An 18,206-nucleotide genomic window follows, 5' to 3' on the forward strand; every position below is an offset into this window, starting at 1 on the left:
ACTACATCAACCGCGTTGTGCTAACGCTTCCGCTTACGGTCTACGAGGGTACATGGACATTACTCTCCCCTCTCGTTGCTATGCCATCACCATGATCTTGCATGTGCGTAGGAATTTTTTTGAAATTACTACGTTCCCCAACAGTGGCATCCGAGCCTAGGTTTTATGCGTTGATGTTATATGCACGAGTAGAACACAAGTGAGTTGTGGGCGATACAAGTCATACTGCTTACCAGCATGTCATACTTTGGTTCGGCGGTATTGTGAGATGGAGCGGCCCGGACCGACATTACGCGTATGCTTACGCGAGACTGGTTTCACCGTTGCGAGCACTTGTGCTTAAAGGTGGCTGGCGGGTGTCTGTCTCTCTCACTTTAGCTGAATCGAGTGTGGCTACGCCCGGTCCTTGCGAAGGTTAAAACAGCACTAACTTGACGAACTATCGTTGTGGTTTTGATGCGTAGGTAAGAACGGTTCTTGCTAAATCCCGTAGCAGCCACGTAAAATTTGCAACAACAAAGTAGAGGACGTCTAACTTGTTTTTGCAGGGCATGTTGTGATGTGATATGGTCAAGACGTGATGCTATATTTTATTGTATGAGATGATCATGTTTTGTAACCGAAGTTATCGGCAACTGGCAGGAGCCATATGGTTGTCGCTTTATTGTATGAAATGCAAACGCCCTGTAATTGCTTTACTTTATCACTAAGCAGTAGCGATAGTCATAGAAACAATAGATGGCATAAAACGACAAAGATGCTACGATGAAGATCAAGGTGTCGCGCCGGTAACGATGGTGATCACGACGGTGCTTCGGAGTTGGAGATCACAAGCACAAGATGATGATGGCCATATCATATCACTTATATTGATTGCATGTGGTATTAATCCTTTATGCATCTTATCTTGCTTTGATTGACGGTAGCATTTTAAGATGATCTCTCACTAAAATTATCAAGAAGTGTTATCCCTGAGTATGCACCGTTGCCAAAGTTCGTCGTGCCCAGACACCACGTGATGATCGGGTGCGATGAGCTCTATGTCCATCTACAATGGGTGCAAGCCAGTTTTTGCACACGCAGAATACTCAGGTTAAACTTGACAAGCCTACCATATGCAGATATGGCCTCGGAACACAGAGACCGAAAGGTCGAGCGTGAATCATATAGTAGATATGATCAACATAGTGATGTTCACCATTGAAAACTACTCCATCTCACGTGATGATCGGTTATGGTTTAGATGATTTGGATCATGTGATCACTTAGATGACTAGAGAGATGTCTGTCTAAGTGGGAGTTCTTAAGTAATATGATTAATTGAACTTAAATTTATCATGAATTTAGTACCTGATAGTTTTTTGCTTATCTATGTTTGTTGTAGATAGATGGCTCGTGCTGTTGTTCCGTTGAATTTTAATGCGTTCCTTGAGAAAGCAAAGTTGAAAGATGATGGTAGCAATTACACGGACTGGGTCCGTAACCTGAGGATTATCCTCATTGCCGCACAGAAAAGTTACGTCCTGGAAGCACCGCTGGGTGCCAGGCCTGCTGGTGATGCAACTGACAACGTTAAGAACGTCTGGCAGAGCAAAGCTGATGACTACTCGATAGTTCAGTGTGCCATGCTTTACGGCTTAGAACCGGGTCTTCAACGACGTTTTGAACGTCATGGAGCATATGAGATGTTCCAGGAGTTGAAGTTAATATTTCAAGCAAATGCCCGGATTGAGAGATATGAAGTCTCCAATAAGTTCTATAGCTGCAAGATGGAGGAGAATAGTTCTGTCAGTGAACATATACTCAAAATGTCTGGGTATAATAATCACTTGATTCAACTGGGAGTTAATCTTCCTGATGATAGTGTCATTGACAGAATTCTTCAATCACTGCCACCAAGCTACAAGAGCTTCGTGATGAACTATAATATGCAAGGGATGAACAAGACTATTCCCAAGCTCTTCGCAATGCTAAAAGCCGCGGAGGTAGAAATCAAGAAGGAGCATCAAGTGTTGATGGTTAATAAGACCACCAGTTTCAAGAAAAGAGGCAAAGGGAAGAAGAAGAGGAACTTCAAGAAGAACAGCAAGCAAGTTGCTGCTCAAGAGAAGAAACCCAAGTCTGGACCTAAGCCTGAAACTGAGTGCTTCTACTGCAAGCAGACTGGACACTGGAAGCGGAACTGCCCCAAGTATTTGGAGGATAAGAAGGATGGCAAGGTGAACAAAGGTATATGTGATATACATGTTATTGATGTGTACCTTACTAGAGCTCCCAGTAGCACCTGGGTATTTGATACTGGTTCTGTTGCTAACATTTGCAACTCGAAACAGGGACTACGGAATAAGCGAGCACTGGCCAAGGATGAGGTGACGATGCGCGTGGGAAACGGTTCCAAAGTCAATGTGATCACGGTCGGCACACTACATCTACATCTACCTTCGGGATTAGTTTTAGACCTGAATAATTGTTATTTGGTGCCAGCATTGAGCATGAACATTATATCTGGATCTTGTTTGATGCGAGACGGTTATTCATTTAAATCGGAGAATAATGGTTGTTCTATTTATATGAGTAATATCTTTTATGGTCATGCACCCTTGAAGAGTGGTCTATTTTCATTGAATCTCGATAGTAGTGATACACATATTCATAGTGTTGAAACCAAAAGATGCAGAGTTAATAATGACAGTGCAACTTATTTGTGGCACTGCCGTTTAGGTCATATCGGTGTAAAGCGCATGAAGAAACTCCATACTGATGGAATTTTGGAATCACTTGATTATGAATCACTTGGTACTTGCGAACCGTGCCTCATGGGCAAGATGACTAAAACACCGTTCTCCGGTACTATGGAGAGAGCAACATATTTGTTGGAAATCATACATACTGATGTTTGTGGTCCAATGAATATGTAAGTGCATCTAGTGCCCCTTAGTGATTTGGTGTATTGAAGACTTATAGGTTGAGGGACTAATGCGTTTGTGAGTGTACACAGGTCTATAAGTCTATGAGGAGTTTGATATTTACAGAGAAAGTCGACCCCTAAAAATGAAGTTCTTCAACTGAAGACTTTGATATTCTGAATACTTTCTGAAGACTTTGAAAGTGAAGAAATTGGTGTGACCTTGAAGACTTGGTATTCATTTGTGGAACATGAAGCGTGAAGACTTTTGTTTTCGTAGTTTCATTTTCTCCTTCTTGAGTCATAGGAAACACCGTACTGTTAAAGGGGGTCGAGGAAATACTAAGAAAAATTTTCCATGTGATGCTCAACTCAAAATCCTACACCTACCAATCCCTTCGAGTGAAGCTTTTGGAAATCTCATACAGTTCTGTCACTTTCTTCAGTGACAGAGACGAAGTTCTTCTGATCACTGATGAATTTGTTCTGACTGAGGAGTTAGGAATTCGTCAGTGCGAATTACCTACACAGTGAGGAACATGATAGCCCTGAGGAATTTGAGAGTCAAATTTCCGACCGTTGTTGTGTTGCGCGCCAGCTGTCCCAAAATATCTTATCCACCTAATGGTCATATCATTGAGGGGCATTTATGTCTTATCATGTCGGGCTGCTCCCTAGGCTATAAATAGCCGCCCCCTACGACCACTAGCTGGTTGGCTGCTCCGAGAGAACTTCACACTTGTCATTTGAGAGCAACCCATCCTCCGAGGACTTTGAGCGAAAATCATCGAGTGAGGAAAACCCAAAACCAAACCCCTACAAACCCAAAGTGATTGAGCATCACTGAAGAAATTGATCCTGCGTGGATCCGACGCTTGTTACCTTTGAAGACTGTGCTTCTTCCAGACGGTTAGGCGTCAAGGTCTAGAGCATCCAAGAGGAATTGTGGATCACCGAGTGACCAAGTCTGTGAAGGTTTGGAAGTCGCCTGAAGACTTACCACGAGTGATTGGACGAGGTCTGCGTGACCTTAGTTCAAGGAGAATACGGTGAGGACTGGGTGTCCTGAGCTGCGTGCTCAGCGACTGGGTGTCTGGGACTGCGTGTCCTCGAGTTTACATACTCAGCCGCTCCAACCAGACGTACAACTGAGACAGCAGTTGGAACTGGTCTACCAAATCATTGTCTTCACCAACCTAACTGGTTCTATTTCCTCAACCCTTTCATTTCCTCATTACTGTGTTGAGTGTTTGTTCATATCTGTGTTTGAAGACTTTGACTGAAGACTTTCTCAATTTCCTCAGTTCAATTTCTTCAGTCTGTTTGTCTTCATCTTGTGTTATCCTGTGATTACGCTTTTTGTACTTTGTGCTAGTCTTCAGTTCAATATGATGACCATGCTTGTATTCTGTTATGCTTACTTCTGAGTACTTATTCCGCTGCTAATAGTTCTTCGCTTAGGAATTTCCTCACCGGCAAATTCCTCAGTGAAGAATTCATAAAAATCGCCTATTCACCCCCCCCTCTAGTCGACATAACACACTTTCAATTGGTATCAGAGCAAGGTACTCCCTTGTTCTGTGTGATTTTGGTTTAACCGCCAGGAGTTTTAGTTATGTCGACCGCAGGTATGAAGAAAGTAACATGCCGTATCTTTGACGGTCATGATTATCCCAAGTGGAAGGCCATGATGAGGAAGCGCCTCATGGCAAGGGACATCGAGCTGTGGACCGTCACTGAGATTGGTCTTACTGATCTATGCAAGTCGGCGAACGCAGATGATATTCGCAAATACACTCGACTTGACTTCATGGCGAAGGATATCATCTGTTCCTGCCTATCCAGAGATCAATTCAGGCACATTATGCATCTTTGCAATGCAAAGCTTATTTGGGACCGAATCTCTGATGTCTATGAAGGTCATCGAACCCGTCATGATCCCTGGTTTGAGGACTTCAAGCAATCTCTCAAAACGATGACTTTCGAGTCAGAATCATCATCGTCTGCATCATGTCTCATGGCAAAGGGTGACGAGGTAACTGAATGTTCCTCATCTGAATTTAGTGACTGTGAATCTGATGATGATATTGAACCTAGCTATACCAAACTTGTTTGCATTGCCACCAAACAACAACATGCCTTGGAAAAGGTTCAAAACATGCTAGACAAAAGTGATGATATGTTGGGTGAAGAAATGGATCGCACTAAAGCCCTGACTGAAAATCTTCAGAGACTTCAGTCTAGGTTTGATAACCTTCAAAGTCATCATAACACTCTCTTATCTGATCATGAGAAACTTTCTTATGAATTTCTTCAAAGAAAGCAAGATCTTGAGAAGCTAAGAGTTAGTTATGAAGATCTCCAGAAGGAGCGCGATTCATTACTTGCTCCACAAATCAGCACCTCTCAGGAAGAATTTGTTCCTCCATGCTTAAAGTGCATTGAACGTGAATCTGCTAATTCTTCACCTGAATGTTCAAATGCTTCAACTGTTACAAATTCTTCACCTGCCTCTGCTATCACTAATTCCTCATCTGAGGACATTTCTAGTATCACTGACGATGCAGGGCTGAAGGAACTGTACACGACAGGCATGTACAAAAGCCTCAAAGGGCATCAGATTCTTTGTGATGTGCTCAAAAAGCAGATCCTCAACAGAAACCCTAGGAAAGAGGGTATTGCCTTTGAGAGGAAACTTAATGCTGATGGAACATATTGGAAGCCTGAGTAGTACCCCAAAACCTCATGGGTTGCTACAAAGGGACCTCCAGTTGATCCATCCAACTTATGTGGCTTTACATGTGAATCTCCTCATTCTTCTGATGAGTCATTTGACTCCAACTATAAACTGTTCAAAAATCAGAATGGTGAAGTATTTGCTAGATATGTTGGGACTAACTGCAGGAACAGTTCCCCTATGAAGAAAATCTGGGTTCCGAAAAGTTATGTTGAAAGGCTTCAGGTGAATGTCCTCATGACACCACCTGTGAAGAATAGGAACCCCAGAACAAACTCTTCATATGGACCTAATACTTCATATGGATCCAAGTCCTCATATGGATCAAATTCCTCAAATGGATCAAAGTCCTCATATGATTATCATCGTGCTAACAACTCTGTTTCGCAGGGTAGAGCTAAGGGCTACGAATATGCACATTATTCTTCAAATCATTATGTTCATAAGTCCTCGAAGAATTTCTCTGCTTATTCATATGCTTACCCTAACCCCTCTTATGTGAAATGAAATGGTTTGGCTTCTATGCCACCATTCTTGTATGGTGCTCGCAGAGTGATGAACTCTTTGCCACCCCTTCAGATGTGGGTGGTGAAGAAAAAGAACTAATATCTTATGCAGGGTTAGGTCTCCAGACGTGCCTTAACGTCTGAAGAATTTGCTGGGGACCTGACAAAATTACCTGAAAGGACGCAGGCTAACCATGATGAAATGAACTTTCATTTCACACGTCCTCATACTGCTATATCTGTTTACCGCTTGATGAAATTCATCTGATGAACTTGATATCATATTCTTCACTGATGAAGCATATGAGATTGTAAGTTACACTAATTCATCTGCAGGATGATCAACCCAAAACCACTGAATGGGTCCTCGATAGTGGATGTACAAATCACATGACTGGTGACAAGAATCTGTTGATGGATATTCCCTTATCACCGTCACATCTGAAGCATATCATCTTTGCTGACAAAGGCAAAAGTCAGGTATTGGGTCTTGGTAAGGTTGCGATCTCTAAGGATAAACACATGGACAAAGTCATGCTTGTTGAGTCCTTAGGATACAACCTCTTGTCAGTCTCAATGCTTTGTGATCTTGATATGGTTGTTGTCTTTGGCAAGTATCGCTGTGTTGTGATTATGTCAGCTGACAATTCCAAAGTCTTCGAAGGCTTTAGGAGAGGAGATTTGTATATTGTTGATTTCTCTACAGGACCACAACCAGCCGTGTGTCTACTTGCAAAAGCTTCAGAAGGCTGGCTATGGCATCGACGACTTGGTCACGCAGGCATGAGGAATTTGCACACGCTTGCGAAGAAGAAGCATGTCATTGGCATTGAGAATGTCAAATTCATCAAGGATCACTTCTGCAGAGCCTGTGAAGCTGGAAAAATGACCAAGGCCAAGCATCCAGCGAAGACTATCATGACCACTACTCGTCCATTCAAATTGCTTCACATGGACCTCTTCGGACCTAATCAGTACTCAGCAGTCTCTAATGCTGCATCTCTATATGGTTTTGTCATTGTTGATGATTACTCTCGATATACATGGGTACACATTGTTACTTACAAACATGAAGTGCGGGAAGTCTTTAAACGATTTTCCTCGAGGGCTTCAACCAACTTTGGTGTAAAGATCAAGCACATCAGAAGTGACAATGGAACCGAGTTCAAGAATTCCGGTCTTGATGACTCTCTTGATGAACTTGGTATTACTCATGAGTTATCTGCTCCTTATACTCCTCAGCAAAATGGCGTCGTGGAGCGCAAGAATAGAACTCTTGTTGAGATGGCTCGCACTATGCTTGATGAATACAAAACGCCTCATCGTTTTTGGATTGATGCAATTGATACTGCGTGCCACATCATCAACAGAGTATATCTTCACAAATTCTTCAAGAAGACGGCCTATGAACTCCTCACTAATGAGAAACCCAATGTGAGTTATTTCAAAGTCTTCGGTGCTAAATGTTGGATGAGAGATCCTCACCACAATTCTAAATTTGCACCGAAAGCACATGAAGGTTTTATGCTTGGTTACGGAAAGGACTCGCACACCTACAGAGTCTTCAACATCGCTCTTCACAAGATTGTTGAAACTGTAGATGTGCGGTTCGATGAAACTAATGGCTCGCAAAGAGAGCACCTACCTTCTGTGTTAGATGAACCAGCACCTGAGGATTCTATCAAGTTCAAGGCAACTGAAGATGTCATTCCTACTGAAGAATTTGCTGAGGAATTCATTCCAGTACGCGAAGAACGTCGAGCTGACGCACCTGAAGATAATGCTGAAGACTATGGTGCTGAGGAAAATGATCAAATACCTCGACGACAACCAGCTCATCCTCGTTGCAAAAGAAGTACAAGTTGACAAGATCATCGATGACATTGAAGCACCAGGTCGTCTCACACGCTCAAAAGCTTCACATTTATTTAACTTTTGTGGGCACTATGCTTTTGTCTCTATCACGGAGCCCACTAAGGTAGATGAAGCATTTTTAGAGTCGGAGTGGATTCAGGCTATGCAAGAAGAATTACATCAGTTCGAGCTCAACAATGTCTGGGAACTGGTCAAATGTCCAGATCCTCGCAAGCATAATATCATTGGCACAAAGTGGCTCTACCGCAACAAGCAAGATGAAAATGGCCTTGTGGTAAGGAATAAGGCACGACTGGTAGCTCAAGGCTACACACAGGTTGAAGGAATTGATTTCGATGAAACTTTTGCACCTGTTGCTAGACTTGAGGCTATTCGCATATTACTTGCTTATGCTAATCATCATGATATCATATTATATCAAATGGATGTGAAAAGTGCATTCCTCAATGGTAAGCTTGAGGAAGAAGTATATATTGCTCAACCCCCAGGTTTTGAAGATCCAAAGAATCCTGACAAAGTCTTCATAATAAGGCCCTCTATGGCCTTAAGAAAGCCCCTCGGGCGTGGTATGATACATTGACGGAATTCTTCGTGAAGAATGGCTTCACACCCGGTTCACTCGACCCTACTCTCTTTAATAAATCTTATGATGGTGAACTGTTTGTGTGCCAAATATATGTTGATGATATTATCTTTGGCTGTACTGACCAACGTTATAGTGATGAATTTGCCTATATGATGAGTGAAGAATATCAAATATCTATGATGGGAGAGTTGAAATTCTTCTTAGGTCTTCAAATTCGTCAACAGCGCAATGGCATATTCATATCTCAGGAGAAATACCTCAAAGATGTACTAAGGAAATTCGGCATGCAAGATTGCAAAGGCGTCAAAATTCCTATGCCCACAAAAGGCCATCTATGCACTGATGAAAATGGTATTGACTTCGATCACAAGGTATACCGCTCCATGATTGGTTCTTTATTGTACTTATGTGCATCTAGGCCAGATATAATGCTTAGTGTTTGCATGTGTGCCCGATTTCAAGCTGCACCAAAGGAATCACACCATAAGGCTGTGAAGCATATTCTTCGATATCTAGCTCACACACCAACACTAGGATTATGGTACCCCAAGGGCTCTGCTTTTGATCTCATTAGATATTCTGACTCTGACTATGCTGGTGATCGTGTAGACCGCAAGTCAACTTCTGGCACTTGTCATTTCCTCGGACGATCTTTGGTCTGTTGGTCCTCGAAGAAACAGAACTGCGAATCACTGTCTACTGTGGAAGCTGAATACATTGCTGCTGGCTCTTGCTGTGCTCAACTACTTTGGATGAAGCAAACACTCAAGTACTATGGCATCAACGTGAAGAATGTGCCTCTCCTCTGCGACAATGAGAGTGCCATCAAGATTTCTCACAACCCAGTTCAGCACTCGAAGACAAAGCACATTTAGATTCGTCATCATTTTCTTCGTGATCATGTGTTGAAGGGCGGCATCTCCATCAAGCACATGAATACTGAAGAACAGCTAGCTGATATCTTCACTAAGCCCTTGGATGAGAAGAGATTTAGCAAGTTGCGGTGTAAGCTAAATATCTTAGAATCTTTGAATGTTCTTTGAAAAGGACACACATCCTAACACTTATGCAAAATTCATGACTTAGATGTGCAACACATGAAGAAACATTTTTCTTCAATCAATGAAGAACAACACTCTAAGTGTGAAGAAATTAATGAAGAATTTGATTCTCAGAACCCTACGACAATTGTACGCGGTGTCTGAAATCATCATTCTTATACGGTGGGTCACGCCACCACAAAATGTTGAAAATCTTCAATTGAGTTTTTCCTCAGTTTTGAAATTCTTCAGTTTTTCAAATTCTTCAACTTTGCAAAATCTTCACTGATTCCTTCGTTTTTCCTCATTGGTTATATATATAAATATATATGCCTTTATGTCCTCTACAGCATTCACTTATAGCTATCTCTTCAAGTTGCGTTTTCTGCTAAGTGAATGTGATCGGACCCTTCCCCTCTATGCTATACTCAACCCAATCTATTCACAAATTCTTCATGTGCATTCTATTTGAAACTCGTTCAAAATCTTCACTGTGTCCTTGTCAGCTAAAGAAATTGCGAACGAAACTTTAAAACAAATCTTATCCAAATTTTCAGTTTTGCCGCTCAAACCATTCCGCATCCCACGATGCATTATTTTACTCACCCACGATCGTACACGATCTCCACTACACAGTACGTGGGTGACACATGTCGCGTGAAGGAGAAAGGGTAGGGGCACGTTCGTCCCAAATCTTCGGGCGAACAGTTTTTCACCGTGTCTATAAATACCCCTCTCCCCTTCCTCACTTCATTTACTCCGCTCGATCGCTTCTCTCCCGCTCGAGCTCCTCAAACCCTAGCGCCGCTGCTACTCCATCATTGTTGGTGAGGAAGAGCTTCGCGGCCTCGACCTCGTCGCCATCGTACTCGCGCCGACCGCGGAAATCTTCACTCCGTCGCCACCGTAGCTGTCTTCCTCCGACGAGTTAGGGCAAGGAAGATCTAACCTGACGAACTTCCCATCCATTCTTCTTAGTTCGTCGTGTTCTTCACTTCGGGTAATTAAAAGTTACTTTTATTACTCGCTTTGATTCTCAAGCTTTCCTGAAAATCTTCAAAGGTGTTTATTCTTCAAATCTTCACACATATGAACACCACACACATCATATGATCTTGAACTGTTTTTCTAAGCAATCATTTTCTTCAAGATTCCCTAATTGTGTGGATCTTCGATCTGTACAACTCTAGAACCTAAGACAAGAACGCTTAGTGAAATTCCTCAAGGTTCATCTGGTCAAATTCCTCAAAACTTGTTCTTTTCCAAAAACCTTCTCAGAACGCATATGACCTCTCCAAATTCCTCGCACCTGTACTCTGTTCACAGGTACTCATGTCTGCTGCTGAATCACTAGGTTCTCATCAACTTAACTCATTTGCAGTGTTCCTCGAAGAAAAACTACATACTTCTTCAGAGAACTCAATTGATCAAATTCCTCAACTGAAGAATATGGCAGACGGTAAGAAGCCGCAGAAGGGAGGAAAGAAACCCGAGGTTATGACTACGTTTGAAATCCCTGAGGAAATTTATGCTGACTATTGCACACCAGATGAAGCAAAATTTGGCAAAGAAAACAAAAATCAGCGCAAGGTGCGCATTCAGAAGATTGAACGGAGATGGGCAAGGGAATGGAGGGAATACAGATATGTGACTCCAAAGTACATGAAGAAATTCGTCCTCAATCCTCCATGCCCAAGAGCTCCATTGGCACCTGGCCAAGTAGCTGATCCCACAAGCATCAAACGTGGTGAGGACTTTCCTGAGGAATGGGCTAAGCGCCAAGCTAAATTGGCAAGACAAGCCAAGGAGGCGGTGAAGAAATTCAATGAGGATTCTGCCACTGCTACTGCTACTGAGGCCTCGGTCAAACCGAGGAAATCCATGCCAAAGAAGCCTGCTCGTAAGCCAAGTGCTTCACCAACAGCGCCCTTACGGCCAAGTTCCTCAGTAGTGCCCTCATGGCAAATTCCTCATACTGCTACAGCTCCACCAAAGTCCTCAATAGCTCCTTCAAAGTCCTCAGCTCCTGTGCATCTGGCTACATGTCAAAGGACTGCTGGTTTCTCGATTGCCTCTAGTGTTTCAGCAAGTTCCTCAGCTGCACCAAAGTCATCATCTGGCACGACTCTGCTGAAGACCAAAGCAACAGCTGGACGAGGTCCTCGGCCAAGCCCAAAGAAGAAACAGGTCGCATACCATGTGCCTTCTGATGATGAAGCTTCTGATGATGAACTTGCAGAAATCATCAAAGACAGACAGGTGAAGGCCCTAGAGCCAAAGGCACATCTGTGCCACTGCTGTTGGATCCAAAGAAAATCCTTGATTATATTGATCTCTGGCACAAGGATTCAAACACCCCGATGCCTGATTTTCATCTGACCCCTAGACAAAGTCATATGTTGACCCATTTCATCTCTGAAGAGAAATGGAAGTTTGAAAAGGCAAGAGAGATCAAGAAAGCTCAATACAAAAAGGAGAAGCTCATGACGAAAAACATTGTCAGAATGACACCTGAGGAACTTCTCCAGGCTCAGTCTGAAATTCAAGCCCTCAGCAAGGATTTTGATGCCTACTATGCTGATTGGCAAGGAGCCAAAGTCAGATTCGTCAACCTAACGAAGAAATTCACCAATGTTGCTGCCCCAACGCAACATGAAATTCCTCAGGATGGAGTCTCAACTCAGCCGACTGAAGAACATGCCAGCACCACTGATGAAGTTCAGGCTTCTGATGAAAATGCTAGTTCCAGGGCTGATGATCCCATTCCAGCCGCTGAAGAAATTGCCAGGGCATCCACTAGTGGTGCGCCTGAAGAAACTGAAGAAGTCAGGGCAACTGCATCAGTTGCTCCTGAAGAAAATCAAGCAGATTCCTCAGCTCCATCTGCACATACACCAACACCAATTCTTCCATGTGCACTCGATGAGAAGAAAACCAAGGCTGTAGAGCGAGCTGCAGTGAAGAAAAGGAAGGCATCAGCTGTGTCAAATTCTTCGGCTGCGAAGAAAATGAAGCCAATGACCAGCTCACTCGAAAATCCAATTGATGTTGTTCCGATTTCCTCCATGCCGTCAAAGGACCTTGTTCCTTTTGGAGAAGACTATGAGATCCCAATCGGATCTGATGAAGAACATCATTCTGCTGCTTCATCAAAGCAGATTGATGAAGAAATTGAAGTGGACGCAATCCCTTCAACGCCAGTCATTTCGTCACCTATGCCTCAGTTCATAGCTGAAGAGGCTGGTGTTGAGGAAATTGAAGATGAAGATGTGGATATAGGGTGCACCACACCTGTGATGAACGATGATTTCTGGGAGAGTCAGCATCCAAATTCTCCAGTCTTCACCCCACTACAACAGATTCCTCAGTCCCCTGCACCAACAGTTCAATTGGGCTCTGAAGAAACTCAACCCACTCTCTCTGTGCATGAAGAAATTCCAGCCACTAGTGCTGATGAACCTGCTGCTGCTGATCCTCAGACTGCACCTGTTGAGGAACAGGAAATTCCTCAGCCTGAAGAACCTGAGCTCGCGATTCCTGAGGTGGTGATGCAACTCACTAACACCCCTCTGCCAAAGCAAAAGAATCCGTTCTCAAGCAAACAGAAGTTCAAGGCTGAAGATTTCTTTGCTGAGCACATATTCTTCACTGATTATAATCCATATGATTCTACTCGCATAAGGAAGAGGCATTTCTGGACTGCCAGCCAAGCCGATTTCTATTCCTCAGTGCTCTTCAAGAAAGACAAAGTCTTCGATCATGCACATATTCCTCATGTGGACATGGAGTCGCTGCCCGGCTTTGAGCTAGTCCTTAGTGTTCTTCACGACGCAGGACTTCTGAATTTCTGCATTGATATCTGTGACTGGAACGAAGAACTCATTCTTCAATTCTACGCAACTCTGCACATCACCGGAGACGCTGAAGATGTGAGCTCATGGGTATTAGACTGGATGTCTGAAAATACTCACTACAAGGCACCAGCAACTGAATTGCTTCGTGCTCTACCACTCAGTCCTCCACTTGATGATGCTCGTTGTATCTACAACGAACCAGAACTTTCAAATCACTATATGCAAGTGCTGATGAAGCCTTTGAAGCCAAGGCAGGCCCCACGAACCAAATTCCTCATCAAGGAATTATTGTATGTGCCTCGGACTGTCTATCGAATTCTGACGAAGACAATGAGTCCCATCAAAGGCCACGACTCAAATGATGAAGAAGTCGTTGGCATGATGAAGAATATGCTTTTCAACATCATTCAAGGCGTTCCCCTCAACTTCCATGATTTCTTCATGAGGACTCTGGCCAATATTGCTATGTCATCATTCGAGCTGAAGCTCTATGCTCCTTGGATTATGAGATTCATCAGGGCAAGATCCTCACTGAATTACAAAGCTGACACTCTGAACCACGGTAGCTACTTGCCTCCCATTGAAGTCCTCAAACGGACAGTTTCATCAGCTGATGATAAAGGCAAGGCCGCTGCTGTGATCGATGAAGGCATTCGCCCATTTGATGGTCAATTTTGCAAGGCTGCATCTTACTCTAACAATGACGATTCCGCCACACATGACTCTGCCGCAAATACCTCAGCCAAGCAAAATCCTCAAGCCACATCACCCAGGGTGATGACTGACCGTGATTTACTCCTCAGTCTTCATCAGAAGGTTGATCGCAATCACAAATGGGTAAAGCGTCAGTTTGGTTCAATTCTTCACAGCATGACCTCAACACACAATGCAGTGAAGAAAAACCAATACTACCTCCATGAAACCTTCAACTGCACCTGGGTTGTTCTCTCTCATGTCTACAGCGCTGCAGATCTGAAGAATATGGGTCTCAAGGAAGAATTTGACTGGTCTGCACCTCCACCGAAGAAATTCAAGAAGGTCAAAGTTCCTTCCTTGGTGGCCAGCTCTTATTCTTCATCGTGTGACACTAATGAGTATGAAGATTTGGACGACACTACGGCAGGCCCTGCTACAACAAACAACCCCGACAACGCTGGCGCTCCTCCATCGACTTGAAATTCTTCAGGGGCGTTAGTCCTCAGTTTCAATCCTTTTGGTCATTTGATGACAAAGGGGGAGAAATCTGAGTTAGTCTTCAAGCGGGTCTATATTAAGGGCATTTTTTTAAGTTACAACTCTCGTTCTTCTGAAACTTTTATTTGGATCGAGTTGTAATCTTAAACCCGATGCTGTGCTGGTACTTTTGTTGCATTATGCTCTGCATGCTTATTCCTCGTTAATGACATTGCACGCATGCTGAATCTCATCAGGCACCATATTTCATCATGCATTTCAAATTCTTCATATTATATATCAAATGCGTGTATGAATTACAAGATATAGGGGGAGATGTCCATGATTTAACTCTTCAAATGTGCATTGCTCAAAAGCAAATTCCTCACTATGCACATCTTTAGGGGGAGTTCTACTATATCTTGTAATCAAATTCCTCAATATCAGTGTATACACTTCATATGTTTATCCCCGTTGAAAACTTAACCTATGTTGTCATCAATCACCAAAAAGGGGGAGATTGTAAGTGCATCTAGTGCCCCTTAGTGATTTTGGTGTATTGAAGACTTATAGGTTAAGGGACTAATGCGTTTGTGAGTGTACACAGGTCTATAAGTCTATGAGGAGTTTGATATTTACAGAGAAAGTCGACCCCTAAAAATGAAGTTCTTCAATTGAAGACTTTGATATTTTGAAGACTTTCTGAAGACTTTGAAAGTGAAGAAATTGGTGTGACCTTGAAGACTTGGTATTCATTTGTGGAACATGAAGCGTGAAGACTTTTGTTTTCGTAGTTTCATTTTCTCCTTCTTGAGTCATAGGAAACACCGTACTGTTAAAGGGGGTCGAGGAAATACTAAGGAAAAATTTCCATGTGATGCTCAACTCAAAATCCTACACCTACCAATCCCTTCGAGTGAAGCCTTTGGAAATCTCATATAGTTCAGTCACTTTCTTCAGTGACAGAGACGAAGTTCTTCTGATCACTTATGAATTTGTTCTGACTGAGGAGTTAGGAATTCGTCAGTGCGAATTACCTACATAGTGACGAACATGATAGCCCTGAGGAATTTGAGAGTCAAATTTCCGACCGTTGTTGTGCTGCGCGCCAGCTGTCCCAAAATATCTTATCCACCTAACGGTCATATCATTGAGGGGCATTTATGTCTTATCATGTCGGGCTGCTCCCTAGGCTATAAATAGCCGCCCCCTACAACCACTAGCTGGTTGGCTGCTCCGAGAGAACTTGACACTTGTCATTTGAGAGCAACCCATCCTCCGAGGACTTTGAGGGAAAATCATCGAGTGAGGAAAACCCAAAACCAAACCCCTACAAACCCGAAGTGATTGAGCATCACTGAAGAAATTGATCCTGCATGGATCCCACGCTTGTTACCTTTGAAGACTGTGCTTCTTCCAGATGGTTAGGCGTCAAGGTCTAGAGCATCCAAGAGGAATTGTGGATCGCCGAGTGACCAAGTCTGTGAAGGTTTGGAAGTCGCCTGAAGACGTACCACGAGTGATTGGACGAGGTCTGCGTGACCTTAGTTCAAGGAGAATACGGTGAGGACTGGGTGTCCTGAGTTGCGTGCTTAGCGATTGGGTGTCCGGGACTGCGTGTCCTCGAGTTTAAATACTCAGCCGCTCCAACCAGACGTACAACTGAGACAACAGTTGGAGCTGGTCTACCAAATCATTGTCTTCACCAACCTAACTGGTTCTATTTCCTCAACCCTTTCATTTCCTCATTACTGTGTTGAGTGTTTGTTCATATCTGTGTTTGAAGACTTTGACTGAAGACTTTCTCAATTTCCTCAGTTTAATTTCTTCAGTCTGTTTGTCTTCATCTTGTGTTATCCTGTGATTACGCTTTTTGTACTCTGTGCTAGTCCTCAGTTCATCATGATGACCATGCTTGTATTCAGTTATGCTTACTTCTGAGTACTTATTCCGCTGCTAATAGTTCTTCGCTAAGGAATTTCCTCACTGGCAAATTCCTCACTGAAGAATTCATAAAAATCGCCTATTCACCCCCCCCCCCTCTAGTCGACATAACGTACTTTCAGAATGTTGAGGCTCGCGGCGGGTATCGTTATTTTCTCACCTTCACAGATGATTTGAGCAGATATGGGTATATCTACTTGCTGAAACACAAGTCTGAAACATTTGAAAAGTTCAAAGAATTTCAGAGTGAAGTGGAAAATCATCGTAACAAGAAAATAGAATTTCTACGATCTGATCGTGGAGGAGAATATTTGAGTTACGAGTTTGGTCTACACTTAAAACAATGCGGAATAGTTTCGCAACTCACGCCACCCGGAACACCACAACGAAATGGTGTGTCCGAACGTCGTAATCGTACTTTACTAGATATGGTGCGATTTATGATGTCTCTTACTGATTTACCGCTATCGTTTTGGGGTTATGCTTTAGAGACGGCCGCATTCACGTTAAATAGGGCACCATCAAAATCCGTTGAGACGACGCCTTATGAACTGTGGTTTGGCAAGAAACCAAAGTTGTCGTTTCTTAAAGTTTGGGGCTGCGACGCTTATGTGAAGAAATTTCAACCAGATAAGCTCGAACCTAAATCGGAGAAATGTGTTTTCATAGGATACCCAAAAGAACAGTTGGGTATACCTTCTATCACAGATCCGAAGGCAAGACATTCATTGCTAAGAATGGATCCTTTCTAGAGAAGGAGTTTCTCTCGAAAGAAGTGAGTGGTTGGAAAGTAGAACTTGATGAGGTAACTGTACCTGCTCCCTTATTGGAAAGTAGTTCATCACATGAATCGGTTCCTGTGACACCTACACCAATTAGTGAGGAAGCTAATGATATTGATCATGAAACTTCAGATCAAGTTTCTACTGAACTTCGAAGGTCTACCAGAATAAAATCCGCACCAGAGTGGTACGGTAATTCTATTCTGGAAGACATGTTACTTGACCATGACGAACCTACGAACTATGAGGAAGCGATGATGAGCCCAGATTCCGCAAAATGGCTAGAGGCCATGAAATCTGAGATGGGATCCATGTATGAGAACAAAGTATGGACTTTGGTTGACTTGCCCGATGATCGGCAGGCCATTGAGAACAAATGGATCTTTAAGAAGAAGACTGACGCTGATGGTAATGTAACTGTCTATAAAGCTCGACTTGTTGCGAATGGTTTTTGACAAGTTCAAGGAGTTGACTACAATGAGACTTTCTCACCCGTAGCGATTCTTAAGTCTGTCCAAATCATGTTAGCTATTGCTGCATTTCATGATTATGAAATTTGGCAAATGGATGTCAAAACTGCATTCTTGAATGGATTTCTAGAAGAAGAGTTGTATATGATGCAGCCAGAAGGTTTTGTTGATCCAAAAGGTGCTACAAAGTGTGCAAACTCCAGCGTTCCATTTATGGACTGGTGCAAGCATCTCAGAGTTGGAATAAAAGCTTTGATAGTGTGATCAAAGCATATGGTTTTATACAGACTTTTGGAGAAGCCTGTATTTACAAGAAAGTGAGTGGGAGCTCTGT

Source organism: Triticum aestivum, chromosome 3B (genome assembly GCF_018294505.1).
Source record: "Triticum aestivum cultivar Chinese Spring chromosome 3B, IWGSC CS RefSeq v2.1, whole genome shotgun sequence".
In the NCBI taxonomy this organism is placed as follows: domain Eukaryota; kingdom Viridiplantae; phylum Streptophyta; class Magnoliopsida; order Poales; family Poaceae; genus Triticum; species Triticum aestivum.